This window comes from Pongo abelii, chromosome 15 (assembly GCF_028885655.2).
Source record: "Pongo abelii isolate AG06213 chromosome 15, NHGRI_mPonAbe1-v2.0_pri, whole genome shotgun sequence".
Lineage (NCBI taxonomy): Eukaryota > Metazoa > Chordata > Mammalia > Primates > Hominidae > Pongo > Pongo abelii.
The window spans coordinates 93,461,677-93,486,559 of NC_072000.2; the positions used below are offsets into that span (position 1 = coordinate 93,461,677).

At 43.7% G+C, this 24,883-nt stretch overlaps 1 pseudogene; it reads right to left on the reverse strand.

The window, feature by feature from the left end:
- Positions 1–3,439: 3,439 nt before the first annotated feature.
- Positions 3,440–22,857, reverse strand: LOC100437176 (metallophosphoesterase 1-like; annotated as a pseudogene).
- Between the last annotated feature and the right edge of the window lie 2,026 nt (positions 22,858–24,883).

Sequence of the window (24,883 nt, forward strand, 5' to 3'; positions counted from 1 at the left end):
TTCAATTCTGCCTGGGAGAATCAGAAAAGGCTTCCCAGAGGTGGTGACGAGCAGTGTATTTTGGACTTTTCAGCCACACAAAAACATGGTCTCCTCATTCTTGACTCAATATTTCCTGAAATTTGAATGTGTACAAAACACTGCGACGATGCACCAAGAAGACACTGTGACTTTAAGAGGAGAGAAGAGGCTAATTAGTAGCAGAGAAGACCAGACATAAAATTCATGACTTGCATTTAGGGTTGTACTTCTTCCAGAGATGATTTTAAACATGTTTGGGTTTTTTCCCCTTGATTAGGAACTTTACATTTTCCTAGAATCTAGTTGTCTGATGTGAAATACATACTGGAAAAATTCAGGCATAATTGTGAAAACATATTTCTTAATCAAATGTAACCACAGGAGGAAAAATATTTCATTGAATAAACTCCTCTGAGGAGAGAGAGTTTGTTTTTGGAGTAATTCATTAAATGTTTTAGCCATTGGTCCCTGCCTTGGTCATTCAGCAAAGTACAAATATTTTTGGAGCTCCTACTAGATGCAGGAACTGTTCTAGATGCTGCAGATACTGTGGGGAGTAAGGCCAATAAGGTTCTCTCTCCTGGGGCTTACACTCTGGCAGGGAAATTGACAATAAGCAAACAAATAGACGAGAGAGGATCAGGCAGAAATAAGCTCTCCAACTGAATGAAAATAAGGTGACGAGATAGGGATGATGGGAGAGCATGCCTTGGACTAGGGGAGTTGGGAAAACCTCTCTAAGAGGCTGATCTTAAGATGAGATCTAAGTGACAAGAAGCAGCCAGTGGGAAGAATATTACAGATCAGGGAAGAGCTGGGCATGGGCCTCAAGGTAAGGAGGAGTATGTGAATTTCAGAAACAGAAAGTGGGTCTGATTCTGCAGCCTGGTGGGCAGAGGAGACTGGCAGGAGGCAAGCTCAAGGTCAAGGAGGAAGGTCAGGGTGAGATCACGCCTAGAACCTCATAGGCCATGGTGAGGAACTGGGATTTGCTCAGGTGTGAGAAGAGCTACTGGAAGTTTCTGAACAGGAAATGGCATGATCTTGTTCAGCATAACATTTGCCTGTGTGAACACAGAGGCTAAAGAGTCCAACTGCCCAGCTCCAAAGCTTAGCATCCCCACCTACCAGCAGCGAGACAACCTCTCCAAGTTCAATTTCTGTACCTTGGGGTCAAACCCAGCTCACAAGATGAGAAACAATGTTGTACAATTTCTCCACAGCAGGAGCTGTCAAATTTTTTTCTGTAAAGGATCTGTTGTGGGTTGAGTTGTAGCCCTCTAAAATTCTGATGTTAAAGTCCTAGCCCTCAGTACCTCAGAATATGACCCAATTTGGGAATAGGGTCATGGTACATATAACTTGTTAAAATGAGGTCATTCTGGAGTAAGGAGGACCCCTAAGCCTATATGACTGGTGTCCTGATAAAAGGGGAAATTTGGACAGAGACAGCACACAGGGAAAGCGTCATGTGAAGATGAAGGCAGACGTCAGAGCCATAGTTCTATAAGCCAAGGAATGCCAAAGATTACCAGGAAACCACCAGCAGCTGGGACAGAGGCTTGATGCAGGTTCTCCCTCACAGCCCTCAGAAGGAAGCAACCCTGCTGACACCTTGATCTTGGACTTCCAGCCTCCAGAACTGTGAGAAGATAAATTTCTGTTATTTAAGCCACTCAGTCTGTGAGACTTTGTTACGACAGTCCTAGCAAACTAATGCAGTGCTTCCTTAGTAAATATTTTAGGCTTTGCAGGCCAGATGATCTCTGTCATACTACTCAACTCTGCCATTTTAGCACAAAAGCAGATATAGATAATACAAACAAAGGAATGCAACTGTGTTCTAATAAAGCTATTTATAAATATAGGCAGTGGGCAGGCTGGATTTGGCCTGTGGGTTGCAGTTTGATAACCCCTGTCCTACAAAAATGTCTACCTCATTTTGCCCACCAAAGGCTGGGGCTGTTGGGTAACTTCACGTTTTTTTTCGTAGAGACCTTGCCTCTGTTTGCAATTTGGTAATAATAATAAGAACTAATATTTACAGAGTAATTAATTTGTACCTGGCTCTATGGTAAGTGCTTTATGTGAATTTCCTTACTTAATACTCCCAACAACCTAATGGCATAGGAATTACTGTTTACAACTCCATTTTACAGACGAGCAAATTGAACACAAGTGAGTTAATTGAGTTGCCTAAAATCCCACAGCAGGATTCAACCCCGGCAGCCCGACCATTACTCTAGCAAAACACACATAGAAGTGACTTTCCACTGTCTCCAAAAAAAAAAAAAAATCATTTTCTGGCGTTCTCTTTCCTCTCATACTCCTCTCCTAGCCTTTGGCATTTTTTTTTTTTTCCAGCATAAAAGTGTGTTTAAGTCATTTCCCCTCCAATTAAAATGTGCAATCCTTTTCTCCCTAGGGAGAAGTCAGCTACTGCAGATGATTTTGGAAATATTATTCATTTGTCTTATTTCTACATGTTGGAGCAATTATTCCTTTTTTCTTATGATCATTCTTTTAAAAACAATACCATAACTTTAATAGTCCCATCAGTATTGTTACTTTTGCAAGGATGATGGGCTGATAGAGCCATATGAATAAACTGGTACATGGAAACTCGGAGGTTTGATAAGAGCAGTTGATGAGCTGTGAACAGTGGTCAAGTGTTGCTGTTTCGTTTCTTCAGCCTCATTTATTCACCTGTTTCTCTCCATTCCTACTGGCGCCATCCCAGACCAGGCCTCTTGATTTCATGGCTGGATTGTTGCAAGTTTGTCCCTATGTCCCTGAGCTATTTTCTTTCTCATTTTTTCCTGTGTGCTATATCAGATTCATCTTCCTAAAATATCTCTTCAGTCATATCACTGTCCTTCTAGAGAACTTCCAATGGCTCCCCACTGCCTCCCAAATCAGGCTCCTCCACGTGATCCCCACCCTCACAAACATGGCCTTTTAGATTTATGTGAGTGAGTATGGTATTTCTTTCAAGCCAAATGTGTTTTGAGTTGCAACAGAGCATCTCTGATTTGTGCAAAACACTTCTCATGCCAAAAATGTCAGCATCACCCATAAGAATTCATGAACTTAGAGAAGCAAACAAAATTAAGGGTATATAAAAGCAATCCATTCCACCAAATTCACTAATCGGTTGTGATATGCAGCATCCACACAAACATCCTTCTTACCAGATGGCGAGAAAGAAAATTGAACCCAAAGTTCAATCCACACAAAGGAAATATTCCACCCAGTTAGAAAGCTGGCTATGTCCATGTGTGAGCCAAGAAAGCACTGAATCCATTTTTGAAATATATGTTCTATTAATCAGGATAACACAGCTGCCATAACAAATAGGTCTCCAGATTTCAGTAGCTTGACATGTTAGTTTATTTCTTACCCACATAGCAATGAATGGGTGTTCCAAGGCAGGCATTTTTGGTTGGTGGACAGCTTTCCTTCACGTGGTCGTTCAGGGTTCCGGCCCTCTTCCCTTTCTGACTCCACAAGAAGAACTCATTGTTGTCAGTTTCATCTGCTGATGGAAGGGAAAAGCGTCTGTGTGGAGCAGGCACACCTGCTTCTTAACAAACCTATCCCGGAAATAATACCCATGACTGGGGCTTGATCCTATTGGCAAGAACAATGGCACCTGGACATAAGGGGGTCTGGGAAATGAGTCCCTGGTTGGACAGCCGCTTCTCAACAACAGCTTCATACTATGGGAGGGGGACTGCGGATTGAGGTGGACAGCTAGGTGTTCCAGCTATACAGACAGGCTGTTAATATCAAGTTCAATGGTAAATTGATCCTCAGGCTAAATATAACTTGTCCAGGTTATGACAGGCAGGCAAAACCTGAAAAATGAAAACAAAGCTATTATTCCTAAAAATTACTTTTTATTACATGATTTTACTGGGTTAACTCCTATTCATTCTCCAGATCTCAGCCCAATCATTACATGCTCAGTGGAGCCTTTCCAGATATTTCTGCCTAAGCTGCATTTCTGTTTTCTATACACTTCTAGCCCCACAAACTCTCCATCTGTAACACAACATGGGTGCAGTTTTACATTTGTGTGTGTGATGATTACACGAAAGCCTGTCTCCCTCATTAGACTCTATGTTTCATGAGGGCAGGTATATGAATTGTTTTTCTGACTACCTTATTCCCAATGTCTAGCGCAGGAGCAGGCACACAGTAGGTTCTCACTACATAATTATTGATTGAAAAAATTAAATAACATTTGTTCATTGTAGAAAAATGGAAATACAAATACACACACAAAAATGAACATTTAAAATCATCTATAAGCTCTTACATGGGTCAGCTATTGCTGAGCTAATGCTGTGTAACAAACATCCCCCCAAATCTTGATGACTTGCAACAACAATGTTTATTTCTCACTCAGAGTTTTGTGAGTTGGCTGTGGTGGCTTGGCTTTGGGCTTCAGGTCTGGTCCAGACCTGACATAAATCTTTTGCCATGACCTAGGCTAAAAGATCAGTAACTACCTGGGGTGGATTCTTATGGTGCTGGACAGTAGTGCAAATGATCAAGCCAATCCACATACACAGTTAAAATCTCTATTTGGGTTTGGTGTGTGTTTTCACCATCCATATTCAATTGGCCAAAAGCAACATGGCCTTGGGAGACAAAAGAAGGACCAATGGAAAGGGGTGGAAGAAAACAGGGCAATCTATTGTGTTCCCATCCTGACTTAGTGCTCCATATGTTTAAATATTGTGTATGTGTCTGTATACATAGATATATTTTTAATGTTAATCATACTGTCTTCTAACCTTCTAAAGGCAGAATATTTAAAGTTAGAGAGATCCTGAGGAGGGGACACAACAGGGGGCATTGTCAATATATGAGCTCAAGTATACAGAGTATTTTATTAATTCCTGCAGTGACTTATAAAAAACAAACCTGCAAAAAAATCTTTTAATCTAAACTGTGTTGGAACTATGCCCTGGCTTTATTTATAGCTCCTTTTAAAAAACAAATGAATCATGACTCATTAATAAGTGTAGCAGGAATAACAAAACTGGGACTTACTTCTTGTGTTCAAATATTGCCATGGCTAAACCATTCTAGAAAACATACACATATGCAAAAGCATTTCATCACTGCTCAGGCTGGTTCTGGTGCTTAACAATTCTCAGAGACTAGAAGTCCTTTCATCTCTCGGCACTTTAAGTCTTTTTCAGTAGACACAGAAAACAACAGGCCATCCCTTATGAACATTTCCTTCGAATCACCTTTATGTACCTCATGAGTGACAGGAGCTGATTTCTTCTATAGACCAACAATAACCAAGTACTTAAAAGTCACTCTCTCTTTCTCTCTCTCTCTCTTTGCTCTCTATCTCTGCAAGCTTTTGGTGTATTCAAATACAATTGATGCCTTAAATCCTGACTTATTAAATAAGAAGGGAGCGGTTTACTGTGATCTTATGTGGAAGCTGCTCAGATGTCAGGGTGAAATGTGAATGAGAAAACCAAGGAGAAAAGACATTTTAAGTGGCTCTTGGTGCATTCATATTTGAACGGGGAAAATGTACTTGTTCAAACATTTATGTTGCTGTATTTCCATTTCTACCAAAGGCAATAAATACTACAAGTAGATTCTTCCACCCTAAGATGTCCTCACATTATTTTTGACATATTTTTTCTGTCTTGAACTAAAAAGAATTGAAATTGAAATAAAGTTGAAAAAATGAAATAAAAAGAATTACATATTTCTAATTAAAATGAATATGAAACAAGACTCAAGGCTCAAATTGATGACTCGAACTAGAACTTAAGGATTTCAAGCAACCAAGAACCAGCCCGGGTGGTCCAGTCTCTCCCCCGTAGACATTTGCAGGACAGCACCTGGCCCCATGCTCGCCCTCAGTCCCTGCTCCATAAACTTTAGCCTCCTTCCCTCAGAGAAGGAACTGGGATTAGGGTCACACAATTCTGTCTTGAGACATCAGCCAGCAAAATGATGTTGTAAAGCCAGTAAAACAATCACCCGTCTTCCCAGACTCTCTTTGGGTCTATTTGCTTGGAATCTGGCATTTTCATTTTTTCTGCTTGACAAAGTTCCCCTCTCACCTTCTTTCCCAGGACTCATCTGTTTCTGCTCTGCTTGCCCACCCCCTGCATTTGACCACCCACCCACGCAGGTGGCCTGCAGTTGTTTTGGGGATAAGCCACCCAGTTAATCCAAAAAGCCAGCAGTTTTGAAAAAGAGGCCCCTCCTCCTGGGTCTTGACTCCACTCTCACTGCTGCTAATTCCATTAACTGAGAAAAGGCAACACCTGGAAAACCAAGGCGGGGTGTGGTCAATATCAGAGCACACAGTGGGCTGGATAGGGGCTGGAAACCACCTCTTAGAAAGTGGTATGGTTTGGATCTATGTCCCCACCCAAATCTCATGCTGAATTGTAATCTGCAGTGCTGGAGGTGGGGCCTGGTGGGAAGTGATTGGATCACGGGTGTGGTTTCTCATGGTTTAACACTCTCTCCCTTGGTGCTGTTGTAGTGATAGTGAGTTCTCATAAGATCTGGTTGTTTAAAAGTGTGTGGCACCAACTCTCCCTCTCTCTCTTCTTCCTGCTCTGGCCATGTGAAGTGCCAGCTCCTCCTTCACCTTCTGCCATGATTGTAAGTTTCCTGAGGCCACCTCAAAAGCCAAGCAGATGCCGGCACCGGGTTTCCTATGCAGCCTGCGGAACCGTGAGCCAAATAAATGTCTTTTCTTTATAAATTACCGAGTCTCAGGTATTTCTTTATATTAGGCTGGTGCAAAAGTAGTTGCGGTTTTTGCCATCACTTTTAATAGAATTGTGAGAAGAGATTAATACAGAAATTGTGCCCTGTTTCTGCTTGAGCAGTGTTTTGTTTATTTCTTTCTGCATAACAGACCACCCCAACATTTAGCAGCTTAAAACAATAACACTCATGTTTAGCTCTCTCCATTCTGGGGGTTGACCAGGCAGCTCTTCTGCTGGTTGTGTTTATAATCTCTTATGTGTTTGTAGCCAGATGGCAGCTGGGTGTGGGGTTATCTGGGGGCTCAGCACTGAAACACTGGTGGCCCCTCCTTCTCTACAGAGTGCTGAGTCCTCTCCTTCCTGCTGGGCCTCTCCAACAGGATAGCTGGACTTTCTACCTGGCATTCAGGGCTCCCAAAAAGCAGAAAGGAGAGCTGCCTGTAGGGTCTGAATGTTTGTGTCTCCCCAAAATTCATATTTTGAAACCTAATCCCCAATGTGACAGTACTAGGAGACATGGTCCTTGGCAGATTATTAGGGCTGAGTGCGGAACCCTCATGCATGTGATTAGTGTCTTTGTAAAAGAGGCCAGAGGGAGCTTGTCTGTAGTTTCCACCATGTGAGGACACAGCAAGAAGGTGTCATCTAGGAACCGGAAAGCTCCCACCAGACACCAAATCTGCTAGTGCCTTGATCTTGGATACTGAGCCCCCATAACTATAAGTGATACATTTCTATTGTTTAAAAGCCACCCAGTTGCTAGCATGTTGTTGTAGCATCCGGAACTAAGACACTGCCAGACCCACTGAAGTCTCAGGCTCAGGGTCAGCAATGGTGCACTGCCACTCTCACTTGGCTAATGCCGTGCCAGGGCCAGCTGGGAGAGGGTCAATAAACTCCATTTCTTTTTTTATGAGATGCAGTCTCGCTCTGTCGCCCAGAGTGGAATGCAGCGGCACCTTCTCGACTCACTGCAGCCTCCACCTCCCGGGTTCAAACAATTCTCATGCCTCAGCCTCCTGAGTAGCTGGGATTACAGTTGAGTGCCATCACACCTAGCTAATTTTTATATTTTTAGTAGAGATGGAGTTTCACCATGTTGGCCAGGCTGGTCTTGAACTCCTGGCCTCAAGTAATCTGCCTGCTTTGGCCTCCCAAAGTGTTGGGGTTACAGGCATGAGCCGCCACGCCGGGCCTAAACTCCATCTATTGATGGAGTGGTGGGAAGAGAGAGACAGATGAATAATTTCTGGCCGTCTTTGATTTGGAAGGACTTGTTTTCAATGCTCTTCTGCAGTGGATTTCACCTCGTCCTGGTCCTTTGTGCTTGAGTACATTTTTCTTGGGTTGCATTCTTATTCTTGGCTTTGGTGTTCTTCTGTATGTCATATCACTGAGTCCTTGGCCTGGTAACTGGCTTCACTATTCCATGCTTTCAGTTCATTTGCTGCCATTTCTTTTCCTTGGAAGATGGCACAACATGTGCATGGTGTGCATGTGTGTGCTTGCATGTGTATATGTACACACATGTGTATGCATGTGTGTACATATGTATGTAGGTAGTCACTGGGGAACAAAACAAATGATACAATAAATCAGGAAAGAAATGATTCGAGTGCTAGGTGACATTTAGTCTCATCTGACACTGAAAATTCTGGGACTTCAAGCAGTTTTCAGAGTTAATGTTTATTAGATCCAAAGAAAACATAAACAAAGTGAGAGATATTGGAGCATTTTTAGTCAGTAATTACTACGTCCTACTGGTTTCAGGGATTGCTTTGAGTGGAGAACATATTGCAAAAGGAAATTCCCATTCTCACTACCCTTTTCATCAAGCCTATGAAGCTAATGATTTTATTTTAACAATGCCTTTCCCCACAGCCAGTCTGCCTTGGGTATAGACTGCCAGGCATGGTTACTAAACACCCAGAGACTCAAGCAATTTTAGCAAATTCTATTTTTAAATTCTCTTGTATAGTCTCCAGGGCAGGGAGGTGGCTAACATCAGCTCCATAGATTCCAGAATCTTCTGCTCCTACTAGTCTGAGTCTTAATTTCCTTCAGGTGCCTCTGGAAGTTTCTGCCCAGGACTTCGATCTCTGAGAGCTGGATACCAAGGGGGAGCTGTCCTTCAAGGGGGGAAGAGGGCACTCCTAACCTGAGGTGGGACCCTCAGGGAGCTGCGCCAACGTGGGCAGAGTCCCGGGTGCTGACAAGTGGCCCTGCTTCTCTTTTCCTGGCAGCTGATGGGCTATTTGCCACCATGCCCTTGCCAGCTCGGCTTGTGGCCACAGATACACGTGTGCCAGGTTTCTGAGTATAAGGGTTCCACCCAAGCCAGGTGAAGGCTGATGCCCTCGGGCAACATTTCAAAGTAGTCGAGCTTATTTATTGGTGGAATCATCTCCCTTTGGGGAATCATTTTTCCTCTGAACCTTCTCTCCCAGCACCCCACTTGTTACTCTCAAACTATCCACCTGGCCCACCCTCACTTTCCAAGACTTTCCTTTTAGTATGAGGTTGCACAGCTCTCAAATGCTCCCTGGTCCTTTCCATTACAGCCCCCACCCCATTCCTCTTCCACCCTAAGGCTTTGCTTGCGATTCCTATATCCATTTGAATCTGCAGCTGGGGTTCAAGGCAATGACAGGTGATTGGCAGGTTAAAGAACTCCAGGGGCAGACATATAGGGTGAAAATTCCAAAGGGGTCAACCTGGGTGGGAAGGAAGGATGATCCCCCTCTGCTCCCCTACCCTAGGACAGCCCACCTGGCAGCCACTCAGGAAACAGTAAGCATCATTCTAATGGAGGTAATTACCCCAGTCGGCCCCATCTCAGCAAAATGTGTGAGAGAAATTCCCCTTAGGAGGAAGCCAGATCTGTCTTCTCTCAGTCCCCTGGACTTACAATCAGGAAGAAATCATACAGATACATTCCTATAACTTATTTCTTACAGAATTTGAACTCTCCACTCTGCCTTGCTCCCACCCACAGAGAGGGTGTCTGTTAGGGCAGCTGCTAGTCCAGAAGGTTATCTTTCTTCCAGCTAGAGGTGTGAGCTTTTCTTTTGGGCAGACTCAGCCCCATACCCAGGTGCACGATTGGATCTTAGTGCCCCCTCCTCCCCTGAAGTGTCTGTCCGCTTCCGAGAATATTCTCCCCAGCTGAAATCACACAGCTCCAGTCTGATTGTCATGTGGTTTAAATACAAGTTTATCATTTTTGTCTGCATCAGACGTCATTTCAGAGAGGACTTGAAGCAATTTACAAAAATACACAACATCAAATTGAAAAATTACACATAAGTAAAAATCAGATTCAAGGAAAATGTAAATAAAGTGATTTTTTTTTTTTTGAACAAGGGAAAGTCAGAATTCAGATACACAGTCTGGAGAAGTGGGTCTCAGCCACAATGGCATATTGGAATTACTCGGGGATTTTTTGAAATGGACATCTGGGTCCCAGCCCTCAGAGATTCTGACTTAGTATGGGGTGTGGCCTGGGCATTGGGATTTTAAAAAGCTAAGTGACTCTAACTTGCAGCCAAGGATGAGAAACACTGGCCTAAGCGGAGCCTGCTGTTATTACAATGAAAATACAGATTTAATTGTGAACTTCCCAGCAGGGAAAGCAAAAAGGGAAACTTGATCAGTTTCATAATACACATTGTCCCAAAGATGGGAAAGCTTTCTCTGCCTCTGAAATCTACAGGAAATCCCCGAAACATTTTCTGGACAGTTGTGTGTGCATGCACGTATTTTTTGGGTCATTTATATGCATTTGTATATCCCTTTTTATGTAAATGGACTCATACTATATTTGCTTTTCTGCAGCTTCCTTTTTCCTCTTTTTTAAAAAATTATACTTTTAAGTTCTGGGATACATGTGCAGAACGTGCAGGTTTGTTACATAGGTATACACGTGCCATGGTGGTTTGCTGTGCCCATCAACCCATCATCTACATTAGGTATTTCTCCTAATGCTATCCCTTCCCTAGCCACCCACCCCTCAACAGGCCCCCGTGTGTGATGTTCCCCTCCCTGTATCCATGTGTTCTCATTGTTCAACTCCCACTTATGAGTGAGAACATGCGGTGTTTGGTTTTCTGTTTGTGTGTTAGTTTTCTGAGAATGATGGTTTCCAGCCTCATCCATGTCCCTGCAAAGGACATGAATTCATCCTTTTTTATGGCTGCATAGTATTCTATGGTGTATATATGCTACATTTTCTTTATCCAGTCTATCATTGATGGGCATTTGGGTTGGTTCCAAGTCTTTGCTATTGTGAACAGTGCTGCAATAAACATATGTGTTCATGTGTCTTTATAGTAGAATGATTTATAATCCTTTGGGTATATACCCACTAAAGGGATTGCTGGGTCAAATGGTATTTCTAGTTCTAGATCCTTGAAGAATGGCCACACTGTCTTCCACAATGGTTGAACTCATTTATACTCCCACCAACAGTGTAAAAGCATTCCTATTTCTCCACATCCTACCCAGCATCTGTTGTTTCCTGATTTTTTAATGATTGCCATTCTAACTGGTGTGAGATGGTATCTCATTGTGGTTTTGATTTGTATTTCTCTAATGACCAGTGATGATGAGCTTTTTTTCATATGTTTCTTGGCTGCATAAATGTCTTCTTTTGAGAAGTGTCTGTTCATATCTTTCACCCACTTTTTGATGGGATTGTTTGGTTTTTTTCTTGTAAATTTGTTTAAAGTTCTTTGTAGTTTCTGAATATTAGCCCTTTGTCAGATGGATAGGTTGCAAAAATGTTCTCCCATTCTGTAGATTGCCTGTTCACTCTGATGATAGTTTCTTTTGCTATGCAGAAGCTTTTTAGTTTAATTAGATCTCATTTGTCAATTTTGGCTTTTGTTGCCATTGCTTTCGGTGTTTTAGTCATGAAGTCTTTGCCCATGCCTATGTCCTGAATGGTATTGCCTAGGTTTTCTTCTAGGGATTTTATGGTTTTAGGTCTTACATTTAAGTCTTTAATCCATCTTGAGTTAATTTTTGTATAAGGTGTAAGGATGGGGTCCAGTTTCAGTTTTCTGCATATGGCTAGCCAGTTTTCCCAACATCATTTATTAAATAAGGAATCCTTTCCCCATTGCTTGTTTTTGTCAGGTTTGTCAAAGATCACATGGTTGCAGATGTGTGGCGTTATTTCTGAGGCCTCTGTTCTGTTCCATTGGTCTATATCTGTTTTGGTAGCAGTGCCATGCTGTTTTGTTTACTGTAGCCTTGTAGTATAGTTTGAAGTCAGGTAGCATGATGCCTCCAGCTTTGTTCTTTTTGCTTAGGGTTGTCTTGGCTATACGGGCACTTTTTGGTTCCATATGAAATTTAAAGTAATTTGTTCTAATTCAAGAAAGTCAATGGTAGCTTGATGGGGATAGCAATGAATCTATAAAAATACTTTGGGCAGTATGGCCATTTTCATCATATTGATTCTTCCTATCCATGAGCATGGAATGTTTTTTCATTTGTTTGTGTCCTCTCTTATTTCCTTGAGCAGTGGTTTGCAGTTCTCCTTGAAGAGGAACTTCATGTCCCTTGTAAATTGTATTCCTAGGTATTTTATCCTCTTTGTAGCAATTGTAAATGGGAATTCACTCATGATTTGGCTCTCTGTTTATCTGTTATTGATGTATAGGAATGCTTGTGATTTTTGCACATTGATTTTGTATCCTGAGACTTTGCCAAAGTTGCTTATCAGCTTAAGAAGATTTAGGCTGAGGTGATGGGGTTTTCTAAATATGCAATCATGTCATCTACAAACAGGGACAATTTGACTTCCTCTCTTCCTATTTGAATACCCTTTATTTCTTTCTCTTGCCTGATTGCCCTGGCCAGAATTTCCAATAATATTTTGAATAGCAGTGGTGAGAGAGGGCATCTTTGCATTGTGCTCGTTTTCAAAGAGAATGCTTCCAGCTTTTGCCCATTCAGTATGATATTGGCTGTGAGTTTGTCATAAATAGCTCTTATTATTTTGAGATATATTCCATCAATACCTAGTTTATTGAGTGTTTTTAGCATGAAAGGGTGTTGGATTTTGTTGAAGGCCTTTTCTGCATCTATTGAGATAATCATGTGGTTTTTGTCTTTGGTTCTGTTTACATGCTGGATTACGTTTATTGATTTGCATATGTTGAACCAGCCTTGCATCCCAGGGATGAAGCCCACTTGATCATGGTGGATAAGCTTTTTGATGTGCTGCTGGGTTCGGTTTGCCAGTATTTTATTGAGGATTTTTGCATCAATGTTCATCAGGGATATTGGCCTGAAATTTTCTTTTCTTTTTTTTGCTGTGTCTCTGCCAGGTTTTGGTATCAGAATGATGCTGGCCTCATAAAATGAGTTAGGGAAGAGTGCCTCTTTTCTATTGTTTGGAATAGTTTCAGAAGGAATGGTACCAGTTCCTCTTTGTACCTCTCGGAGAATTCAGCTGTGAATCTGTCCGGTCCTGGACTTTTTTTGGTTGCTAGGCTATTAATTGCTGCCTCAATTTCAGAACTTGTTATTGGTCTGTTCAGGGATTCGACTTCTTCCTGGTTTAGTCTTGGGTGAGTGTATGTGTCGAAGAATTTATTTCTTCTAGATTTTCTAGTTTATTTGCGTAGAGGTGTTTATAGTATTCTCTGAAGGTGGTTTGTATTTCTGTGGGATCAGTGGTGATATCCTCTTTATCTTTTTTTATTGTATCTATTTTATTCTTCTCTCTTTTCTTCTTTGTTAATCTGGCCAGTGGTCTATCTATTTTGTTAATCTTTTCAAAATACCAGCCCCCAGATTCATTTATTTTTTTGAAGGGTTTTTCACATCTCTAACTCCTTCAGTTCTGCTCTGATCTTAGTTATTTCTTGTCTTTGGTTAGCTTTTGAATTTGTTTGCTCTTGCTTCTCTAGTTCTTTTAATTGTGATGTTAGGGTGTCGATTTTAGATCTTTCCCACTTTCTCCTGTGGGCATTTAATGCTAAAAATTTCTCTCGAAACACTGCTTTAGCTGTGTCCCAGAGATTCCAGTATCTTGTGTCTTTGTTTTCATTGGTTTCAAAGAACTTATTTATTTCTGCCTTAATTTCATTATTTACCCAGCAGTCATTCAGGAGCAGGTTGTTCAGTTTCCGTGTAGTTGTGCAGTTTTGAGTGAGTTTCTTAATCCTGAGTTCTAATTTGATTGCCCTGCGGTCGGACAGACTGTTTGTTATGATTTCCATTCTTTTGCATTTGCTGAGGAATGTTTTACTTCCAATTATGTGGTCAATTTTAGAATAAGTGTGACATGGTGCTGAGAAGAATGCATATTCTGTTGATTTTGGGTGGAGAGTTCTGTAGATGTCTATTAAGTCTGCTTGGTCCAGAGCTGAGTTCAAGTCCTGAATATCCTTGTTAATTTTCTGTCTCATTGATCTGTCTAATATCAATAGTGGGTGTTAAAGTCTCCCACTATTATTATGTGGGAGTCTAAGTCTCTTTGTAGGTCTCTAAGAACTTGGTTTATGAATCTGGGTGCTCCTGTATTGGGTGCATATATATTTAGAATAGTTAGTTCTTCTTGTTGCATTGATCCCTTTACCATTATGTAGTGCCCTTCTTTGTCTTTTTTTATCTTTGTTGGTTTTAAAGTATGTTTTATCAGAGACTAGGATTGCAACTCCTACTTTTTTTTTTTTCCTTCCATTTGCTTGGTAAATATTCCTCCATCCCTTTATTTTGAGCCTATGTGTGTCTTTGCACACGAGATGGGCCTCCTGAATACAGCACACCAATGGGTCTTGACTCTATCCAATTTGCCAGCCTGTGTCTTTTAATTGGGGCATTTAGCCCATTTACACTTAAGGTTAATATTGTTATGTGTGAATTTGATCCTGTCATTATGATGCTAGCTGGTTATTTTGCCTGTTAGTTGATGCAGTTTCTTCATAATATCGAGGGTCTTTACAATTTGGTATGTTTTTGCAGTGGCTGATACTGGTTTTTCCTTTCCATATTTAGTGCTTTCTTCAGGAGCTCTTGTAAGGAAGGCCTGGTGGTGACAAAATCTCTCAGCATTTGCTTGTCTGTAAAGGATTTTATTTCTCCTTGGCTTATGAAGCTTAGTTTGGCTGGATATGAAATTGTGGGTTAAAAATTCTTTTCTTAAAGAATGCTGAATATTGACCCCCACTCTATTCTGGCTTGTAGGATTTCTACACAAAGATCTGCTGTTAGTCTGATGGGCTTCCTTTTATGGGTAACCCAACCTTTTTCTCCAGCTGCCCTTAACATTTTTTCTTTCATTTCAACCTTGGTGAATCTGACGATTATGTGTCTTGGGGTTGCTCTTCTCAAGGAGTATCTTTGTAGTGTTCTCTGTATTTCCTGAATTTGAATGTTGGCCTGTCTTGGTAGGTTGGGAAAGTTCTCCTGGATAATGTCCTGAGGAGTGTTTTCTAACTTGGTTCCATTCTCCCCATCACTTTCAGGTACACCAATCCAACATAGGTTTGGTCTTTTCACATAGTCCCATGTTTCTTGGAGGGTTTGTTTGTTCCTTTTCATTCTTTTTTCTCTAATCTTGTCTTCACACTTTATTTCATTAAGTTGATCTTCAATCTCTGATATCCTTTCTTCCGCTTGATCAATTTGGCTATTGATACTTGTGTATGCTTCATGAAGTTCTTGTGCTGTGTTTTTCAGTTCCATCAGGTCATTTATGTTCTTCTCTAAACTGGTTATTCTAGTTAGCGATTCCTCTAACTTTTTTCAAGGTTCTTAGCTTCCTTGCATTGGGTTAGAACAGGCTCCTTTAGCTCAAAGGAGCTTGTTATTACCCACCTTCTGAAGACTACTTCTGTCAATTCATCAAACTCATTCTCCGTCCAGTTTTGTTCCCTTGCTGGTAAGGAGTTGTGATCCTTTGGAGGAGAAGTGGCATTCTGGTTTTTGGAATTTTCAGCCTTTTTGCACTAGTTTTCCCTCATCTTCGTGGATGTATCTATCTTTGGTCTTTGATGTTGGTGACCTTTGGATGGGGTTTCCGTGTGGACGTCCTTTTTGTTGATGTTGGTGCTATTCCTTTCTGTTTGTTAGTTTTCCTTCTAACAATCAAGCCTCTCTGTTGCAGGTCTGCTGGAGTTTGCTAGAAGTCCACTCCAGACCCTGTTTGCCTGGGTATCACCAGCAGAGGCTGCAGAACAGCAAAGATTGCTGCCTGTTTATTCCTCTGGAAGCTTCGTCCCAGAGGGGTACCCACCAGATGCCAAGAGGAGCCCTCCTGTGTGAGGTGTCTGTCAACCCCTGCTGGGAGGTGTCTCCCAATCAGGCGGCACAGGGATCAGGGACCCACTTGAGGAGGCAGTCTGTCCCTTAGCAGAGTTCAAGTGCTGTGCTGGGAGATCTGCTGCTCTCTTCAGAGTCGGCAGGCAGGAATGTTTAAGTCTGCTGAAACTGTGCCCACAGCCACCCCTTCCCTCAGTGCTCTGTTCCAAGGTAGACAGGAGTTTTATCTATGAGCCCCTGACTGGGGCTGCTGCCTTTCTTTCAGAGATGCCCTGCCCAGAGAGGAGGACTCTAGAGAGGCAGTCTGGCTATAGCGGCTTTGCCGAGCTATGGTGGACTCAGCCCAGTTCGAACTTCCCAGTGGCTTTGTTTACACTGTGAGGGGAAAACTGCCTACTCAAGCCTCAGTAATGGTGAACGCCCCTCCCCCCATCAAGCTCGAGTATCCCAGGTCAACTTCACGCTGCTGTGCTGGCAGAGAGAATTTCAGGCCAGTGGATCTTAGCTTGCTGAGCTCTGTGGGGTGGAGCCTGCTGAGCTAGACCACTTGGCTCCCTGGCTTTAGCCCCCTTTCCAGGGGAGTGAACTGTTCTGTCTCACTGGCATTCCAGGCACCACTGGGGTATGAAAAAAAAAAAAACAACAAAACTCCTGCAGCTAGCTCGGTGACTGCCCGACCAGCTGCCCAGTTTTGTGCTTGAAACCCAGGGCCCTGGTGGCATAGGCATCCGAGGGAATCTCCTGGTATACAGGTTGTGAAGACCATGGGAAAAGCATAGTATCTGGGCCAGAATGCATTGTCCTTCAGGGCACATTCCCTCACCGCTTTTCTTGGCTAGGGGAGGGAGTTCCCTGACCCTTTGCACTTCCCAGGTGAGGCGATGCCCCACCCTGCTTTGGCTCGCCATCTGTGGGCTACACTCACTGCCTAACCAGTCCCAATGAGATGAGCTGGTACCTCAGTTGGAAATGCAGAAATCACCTGCCTTCTGCCTTGATCTTGCTGGAAGCTGCAGGCTGGAGCTGCAGGCTGGAGCTGTTCTTATTTGGCAATCTTGCCCACAGCTCCCTTGCTTTCCTCTTCACTAGCATGTTGTCACATACAGATTTTAAGAACACTTTTGGTAGATGTAATCCAAGAGTAACTCAGAAGAGCATCAGTGGCATCCATTCTCCCCTTTGGTAATTTTTAAGAAAAATAATGCTGCTGCCTCTCTCTTTGTAAATGGCGACTGCTTTCTCCACTACATCCTGTATTTTCTCTGCATTTTTGCCTTCTTGATAGCATTAGCAATTCTCAGAACAGATAATAACCTAGAAATCCAGGTTTCATTAGCAACTGATATTTCTAAAAAGTGCTTGCAAACCTCCTTTTATGGACCAGGGATATTAACAGAAACTGTTTTACAGTTCTTCCTTTCCAGGGACAAAACTAAGCTCATAATCTGTGACCACTATTCCAAAGTGAGAATCCATCAGGCTCTGCTTGTGACTGTGAGAATGAACTTCCTATCCAGAGCGAGATCCGTTAGGGAAAGCCAGCCCCTCCATGGGGCAGATGATGTCAGGAAGTGTTGGCTGGGTATCATCATAGCCATCATTTTGCCTCGCTAAATAAGGCATCAAAAGGGGACAGAACACATCTCCCTTTGGGGGCAGTTGTCCCGGGTCCCCTATATGTGGGCAAACCCCTCTTCACTCATTCCTCCGGGACTGGGAGCGAGCATGCTTGTGACAGCTGTCTAGATGAACCTCTAAGCTGAAAGGGTACAGACACTGTTAAATGTCACACAGCTTTGCCTTAAATGAAGACCAAATGTTGCCTCAAACAACCTCTGTGCCTGATAGCCTGAAACCTGTGTCTCATCATTTTTTAAAGAGTCTGCATAGGCCTAGCACAGAAAATGGAGCTTTTCCTATTTTTCAGCAAGACTTTAAAAGCATCCCTATGACAAGGATGGAAAAGAAAGAGCTGACTGCTTTTACGTGCTTGTAAGAAGGTAAACTCCGTAGGGGAGACATGGCATGTTTTGTTCAGTTGGCACATGTCAGTATGACTGCAATTGGTAAAATGCTGAAATACTTCAAGACCAATTAACACTCACGGTGCTGAGCAAGGCCCCAGAAATCGCCAACCACTAACAGAGAGGGTAACGACTGGCACACTGGGGGCCGGCGGGACCTGTTCCAGCCCCTTGACTTATATCTGTTCTGGTTGGCTGTTGCTGGAACCCTCGTAACTATTGATATTCTGCGGACTGTCCCTATTGCAGCCCAAGCATCTGAAGCTGTGCCTGGCAGAGGCCCTGATATGGTTTGGCTGTGTCCCCACCCAAATCTCATCTTGAATTGTAGCTCCCATAATCCCCACGTGTTGTGGGAAGGACCTGGTAGGAGGTAATTGAATCATGGGGATGGTTACCCCCATGCTGCTGTTTTCGTGATAGTGAGTTCTCATGAGATCTGATGGTTTTATAAGGGGTTCCCCCCATTTTTTTTTAAATTAGACAGAGTCTCACTCTGTCACCAGGCTAGAGTGCAGTGGCGTGATCTCAACTCACTGCAACCTCCACCTCCCAGGTTTAAGCAATTCCCCTGCCTTAGCCTCCCGAGTAGCTGGGACTACAGGTGTGCTCCGCCTCACCTGGCTAATTTTTTGTATTTTAGTAGAGACGGGGTTTCACCATGTTGGCCAGGATGGTTTCGATCTCCTGACCTCGGAATCCACCCGCCTCGGCCTCCCAAAGTGCTAGGATTACAGGCGTGGGCCACTGTGCCCGGCCGGCTTTCCCCTCCTTTGCTCGGCACTTCTCTCTTGCCTGCCGTGATATTAAGACATGCGTTTGCTCCTCCTTTGCCTTCCACTATGATTGCGAGGCTTCCCAGCCACGTGGAACTGTGAGTTCATTAAATCTCTTTTTCCTTTATAAATTGCCTAGTCTTGGGTATGTCTTTATTAGCAGTGTGAATGGACTAATACAGACCCCCCCATATATATTTGCTGAGTGAGTGGATAAGGACACCCATATATTCCAGCCACCTTTTGGTAGGTGGTTTATGGGGTTAGACACAGGCCCTGACTAAAGAACTGGCCATTTTGCCGAGGAAGGGACCTGAGCTGAGAAGACTCATTTACTGTCGAAGACTTAAGACAACATCTCTCTTGGCTCAGAGAATGCTGGTGAGCAGCCCAGGGACAAATCACCCCAGTGGGTGCCAGGTTCTGCCGATACTTGGTCTTGAGGCAGCTGGGCAGCCCTCATGGGACTCCAAGTTGCCCCCACCCACATCCCCAGGCTGAGAGGCAGGACTGACAGTGCGCTCATAACTGCCAACACACTGATATTAAAATCCCATCTGATTAGTTAAAGCTCACCCTGTGAGCTCTGATATTTTTCAGGAAATAGAAAGGATGTCTGCCCCCCTCCACACACCTCCCTGCCCTTTTCTCTTGGTTTTCTTTTTTAATAACACATTCAGAAGTGGTTTAATGGATGTTGAAGGAAATTATTGCCACAGCAATCAGGGCTCTCTGTGTGAAACACCTTCAATAGTCCGTGGCCTCCCTCATGAGGCAGGGGGACATTTGGATATTTAAAATGCCACTGAGCTACATCTGCCGACAAGCAGCCACTAATCATCTCTTAAGGCAGCAGGGGACCTACCCCAGGTCCTCAACTCACCAATACCTTCCTTAGGCGGGTTGCAGCCAGATGGTGGTTTCCTAGGCAAGGACAGCAGAGAACGAGGAATAAAGAAGTGGAAAAGGATCTGGCAAGAGGCCAGCACAGAGAACCGTTTGCTCATCCTCTCTGCTCCAGGTGAGAACAGATCTGCATGCCTCGCATTCACGAGGTCCAATTTTCAGTTAAGTGGTGCCTCAGAGGAAGCATGTGACCTTACTTGCAGTTACATCCAAAGACTATAAATTTTTTTTAAGTGCTCCTGTAAGTTGAGCAGCTTCTATATGCTGGGCTGGGAGGATGCAGTCATTGGCCTTCCTGGATTCTCCTTCCTGCTTCTCTATCCTCTTCTGAGCCTGGGACACTGGCCTGCCTGGAAGGCCCCCTTATCCTCTGCCTTCCACTGGAGTTTGGCCAGCGGGAAGAAGCAGCCGGAGTTAGGAGGGTGGGAAGAGAGTAAAGTCAGGATGTTTATTCTCCAGTTCACACCCTGTAGAGATACCACCAGGGGTTGGCAGTGTACTTCCTGGCATCAACCTCCATTCCTATTGGACGACCCTCCCTGTCATGCTACCTATATGTAGCAAGGGTTCTGGATTCTGACAACTGTTTTCTCCTTTGCCCTTCAGGCTAACAGCTATAACAGCTACCCCCACCCCCCCGCCCATACACACCATTGCCAGCCAGGTACTATGCTATGTCTTGTGAGTCTCCCCATCCCTGCTGCGCCTTTGTAAGTGGTCTCCTAATTTCTCTCTCCTCCAATCACCCAGTTTGAATGTGCCATCTGTTCCTTGCTGGGCCCTGGCTGCCACCCAGCTGCATGCAGGTCTTTCTGTACCTTCTTGGAGACCTTCATACCACTCCTGCAATGTCATCATAAGAGTCTTCCTTTACAGAGAAGACACCACGTGACTCACCCAAAGGCACTCAGCTGGAATTTGTGACTCTAGGCATTAGAAGCATGTCAGTCTAATTTCTAAGTGTAGGCCCTGCTCCCTGCCCCCCTAGGATCTCTTAGACTTCAAAGGGGTCCCCATATCCTTATTTCAATCTTCTCTCAGCACCAGCTGTTTTATCAACTAAACTTTGCTTACCAGCCTTTGGATCAAAGCACTTCAACACCTTTGATTTCCTTTGAGCCTTGGAACATGAATTTACTTGGATTCAAATCATTCCCAACATACCAAGAACCTACAGATGAAAAGGAATCCAGCAAGGGACCCGTTGGCAGAGGATCAGTGGCCTTTTGTCATCCTTCAGTGTATGGCACGCCATGGGCACCCAGGAATGTCCTGGGTAGGTGTGGCATTGTCCCAGCAAGTAGAGCCAACGTGTGTACAGCTTGGGCTATAGCGGGGGTCATTCTGCCTGGTTCAGAAGTCCACTCTTCCTTTTAACACATGGCATGACCCATCTATATTAGGGTAAAGCATACCTCTTGGAGAAAGCAGTCTTAAGATACAGTGAAGAATATAGTTTTTCATTTCTTTTTCTCAGATGTAAGCATCTGATTTGAACATTCCAGGCTAGCAGATCACTATGCCCCATGTAGCCATCAGGAACCCTGGTACCTTTTAGCTTGTCTCTGCATGTCCAGGAGCAGTGCTGCTTAAGTGTGGACCATAGGCAAGTACCAGTCCATCAAACTTCTTGGTAAAAGTCCACCATGAATTGAGTCACGACATGGATAAGACGCTTTCAGAAACTTTTACCTCGATTTGACATTGCCATGACATCCAGGCACATGACCAGTGGACTCGTCTCACTGAACAGGTTGTAGACCAAAAGTTGGTCCGTGATAGACGGGAATTGGAGTCGGGTGGAAATCATGTTCTTCAACACAGGTAGTTTCAGGAGTCCTGCTTTAGAGTCTACTAATCTATCTGGTCATTTCTGTGGCCAGCAAGAAAGGGAGAAAGAGCATGGAAGAACCACACTCTGTGTCTTTTGTCGTTGTTGTTGTTGTTGTTGTAGAGTAGCTGTTCCATTTTTATAGCATGAGAACAGTACAATCTACTACTTATTCTGCAGTAACTCGTTTCAGTGATTGAGAATTTCTGTGATCTGCAGAGAGACGGCCAATATTTGGTTTCATCATCCACTTGATTCTAACATGATCTGTGCCCAAAGTTCCATTTCTTGGGCTTTGATATTTATTACTAAGTGCAAACATTGCTTGCTTTTCACTTTGTCTTATGCTTTCTGAGCAGGTTCAAATCTCAGAAAGAAAAGGTGAGGCTAAAAGCTCAAAGTGAGTAAGTGTGAGAACCACAGGGAAGCCCACCGCTCCACAGTAGATGATCAAAACCACGTCCTCACATGGCAGGTGGCACTTGGAGAGGGCGTAGTCTGTGGGTGTGATGCTACCCATAACGAAACTGGGGTTGTTTCTGTTCCTCCAAATGAAAGATGAGAGGCTGAGCTTGGGGATTCATCCCCCGTGGTGCACCTTGCAGGTGCTGTGCGTGTGGCCGCTGAGGACCCGGTGTGGCTGGAGCCAACACAGCAGCTTTTGCGATGCCTCCCGAGAAAGCACATCATAGTTCTCCTTAATGGGATGTTCTTTTCCTCCGGAGGAGCAACATCTTCCCCAGAACAGTTAGTGTTGCTTCTCCAATACAGAGGATAACGCTCTCGGGAGAAATTCAGTCTGTAAGAAACTTCAATGAGCTCTGCTTCTGCTTCAGAACAGATGCCACAGCTGTCCCCCTTCAGTGCCATGCTGTTGACCATCACGAAGTTAATCCTTTCCAAGAAAACAGGCTTTCAGAGATGAACACTTTCTCAAACCGTTCTACTTCGTATGTGTTCACCTCATAGTGGAAGCCAGTGTCATGGTTTCCAGCAACTACCTTCAGCTGCACGTGACTTGGGTAACTGAACATTTTCTGAAACTGCTCCACGTCATCCACCCAGGCCTCAGGGGTGCTCCACTTCCCTTCATCAAAGACATCCTCCAGGATGAAGACGACTTCCGGCTGCAGCAACCACAGAGCTGTCTGGAAGGCTCTCTCCACCTGCCATTCCCTTCGTAATTTGTCCAGCCAGTGACCTAGGAATTCCCCAGGCAAGTGGGTGTCAGCAAAAAACATGACTTTGAGCACAGGTTCACACGTGGCCTGTTCACCATCATAGGCTGCGGTTTTCACTTCAGGCCAGTTACACCAAAAGATCACTAAGTAATAAATTAAAAATTCACAAAACAGAAGCACAGGAAAGACAATGAATTTCAACAGCAATCAACTCTTCCTCTTCAACGGATGAAAATTCTGTCTTCCAAACCTCAATCCACTCATAGCCATTTCTCAAGCAACTAACAAATCCATCAAGGGTTCACCATAAGAAAACTGCAGAGCCCTGGGTAGGGTGATGGCATTCAGATCTTAGCTGGGTACCTGTAATTTTTCAGAAAAGTCACCGATTCACCTCACCTTTTAAAGAGAGAGAGATTGGTATGAAGGTAGTTGGTTTCTGTTCCCCGAAATCGGAATGCGTTCGTAACAGCCATGCTTTCCCGCTCTGTGAACAACGCCAGGCAGGTGGGGCGCACTGAGCGTGGTGCAGGAGCCCTTTCACCTTCGCCTGGCAAGGGCTTCAGCAGCCGAGGGGCCCGGGCACTGCAGCCTGAGCCCGGTCGTGCACCCACCACACTCTGTGTCTTAAGATGTCATCTTGGGGATGGTTCATCCTCTTCTCACAATATGCAAGGGAGAACTTTTCAATATGGCCGCTGCCCCTAACACAAGGAACGTTGGGAAACCTGGTCCCCCACTGTTTAGCGTGCATCCGCCACTGAACCCTCGCCACGGACGATGAGAAGAATGGATTTTGGTGAATGACTACTGTTTTTTTTTTTTTGTTTGTTTGTTTATATCACATCACCCTTCCTTATCACCTATTCCTGAATACAGCCCACTCAAAATCAAAGCCACCATTTCTACCAAAAAGAGTGATCAGCAGTCTTTCCTGTACACTCTCAACTCTCAGTTGGGACACGCAGGAGTAGGAAAATGCTGGACCAGCATCCAAGACCTGCTTACTATTCCTACCTCTGCAGCAAAATGACTCTGTGACCTGGAGGACATTGTTTTATCTCTGTGCTTCAGTTTCCTCCCTTGACGATAAAGGATCATAATATTTATCAAGTAAAATCATTGTTGGCCATGTACACCGTACGTTAATAGTGATAGCTAACATTTATTGAGTGTTTGCTATGTGCCAGGTGCTGTTCTGAGTATGTTGCATGTATTAATCCATTTAACCTTCACACCAACCCTATAAGAAGGGTTCTATTATTGTCTTCATTCTACAGCTGAAAAAAAGTGAGGTACAGAGCAAGGAACTCGCCCAGGGTCACCAGAGTCCAAGTTCATAATCACTGCCTTCCTGCTTCCTTAATAGAGAGGTAAAGGGTTTTCAGAGTATTTTATCCTGTTTTTCTTGAATTTCCTGAACTTCCACTTTAGTTTATGGGCCATCTGTTCTGTCTCGCTGTGAGATGAAGAATTCTTTCTAGGAAGGGACCATTGATTTTCCGTCCTCATACCCCCAACCACAACCTATCCAGCCTGGTGTTTTCATGTAAGAGTTTAGTGAATGTGTGTGGATGAATCTCGGTAAATACAGCAATGCAATTTTTATTGAATTCATGATGCCATCATGGAAATGGCATAAATTTGCCATCACCACACCTGGATTCAATCCCTCTTCTCCTGGATCCTAGCTGTGTTAGACTGGGCAAATTACTTATCCACCTAACCTCATGAAGCATTCTTTTTCTCTCCCTTAAAATGGATGTAATATAGAGAAAAAGTTTAGTTCTTAAAGCCAAGGTTTCCTGTGGCAACTTCTGCCACTTATGGAATCATTCATAACACTGAGGAATACATCACTAATGCACACCTTCCCCAGCAGAGATTGGTGTGGCTGGAACAAGGGAAGGATCAAAGTGCAAAGCCATGCTGGCTCCTCTGTGCTGTTCAAAAGAGGGACTTGGACAGAATGTGCCCCTGATGAGCAGACATGCTAATGAGCTTCCAGGTAAGCCTAGAGGTGAATAGGGCTGGAGAACTCACATTTTTATTCTGCAAAAGTGACTAGGAATCAAATGGGAGAGAGGAGATGAAAAGATGG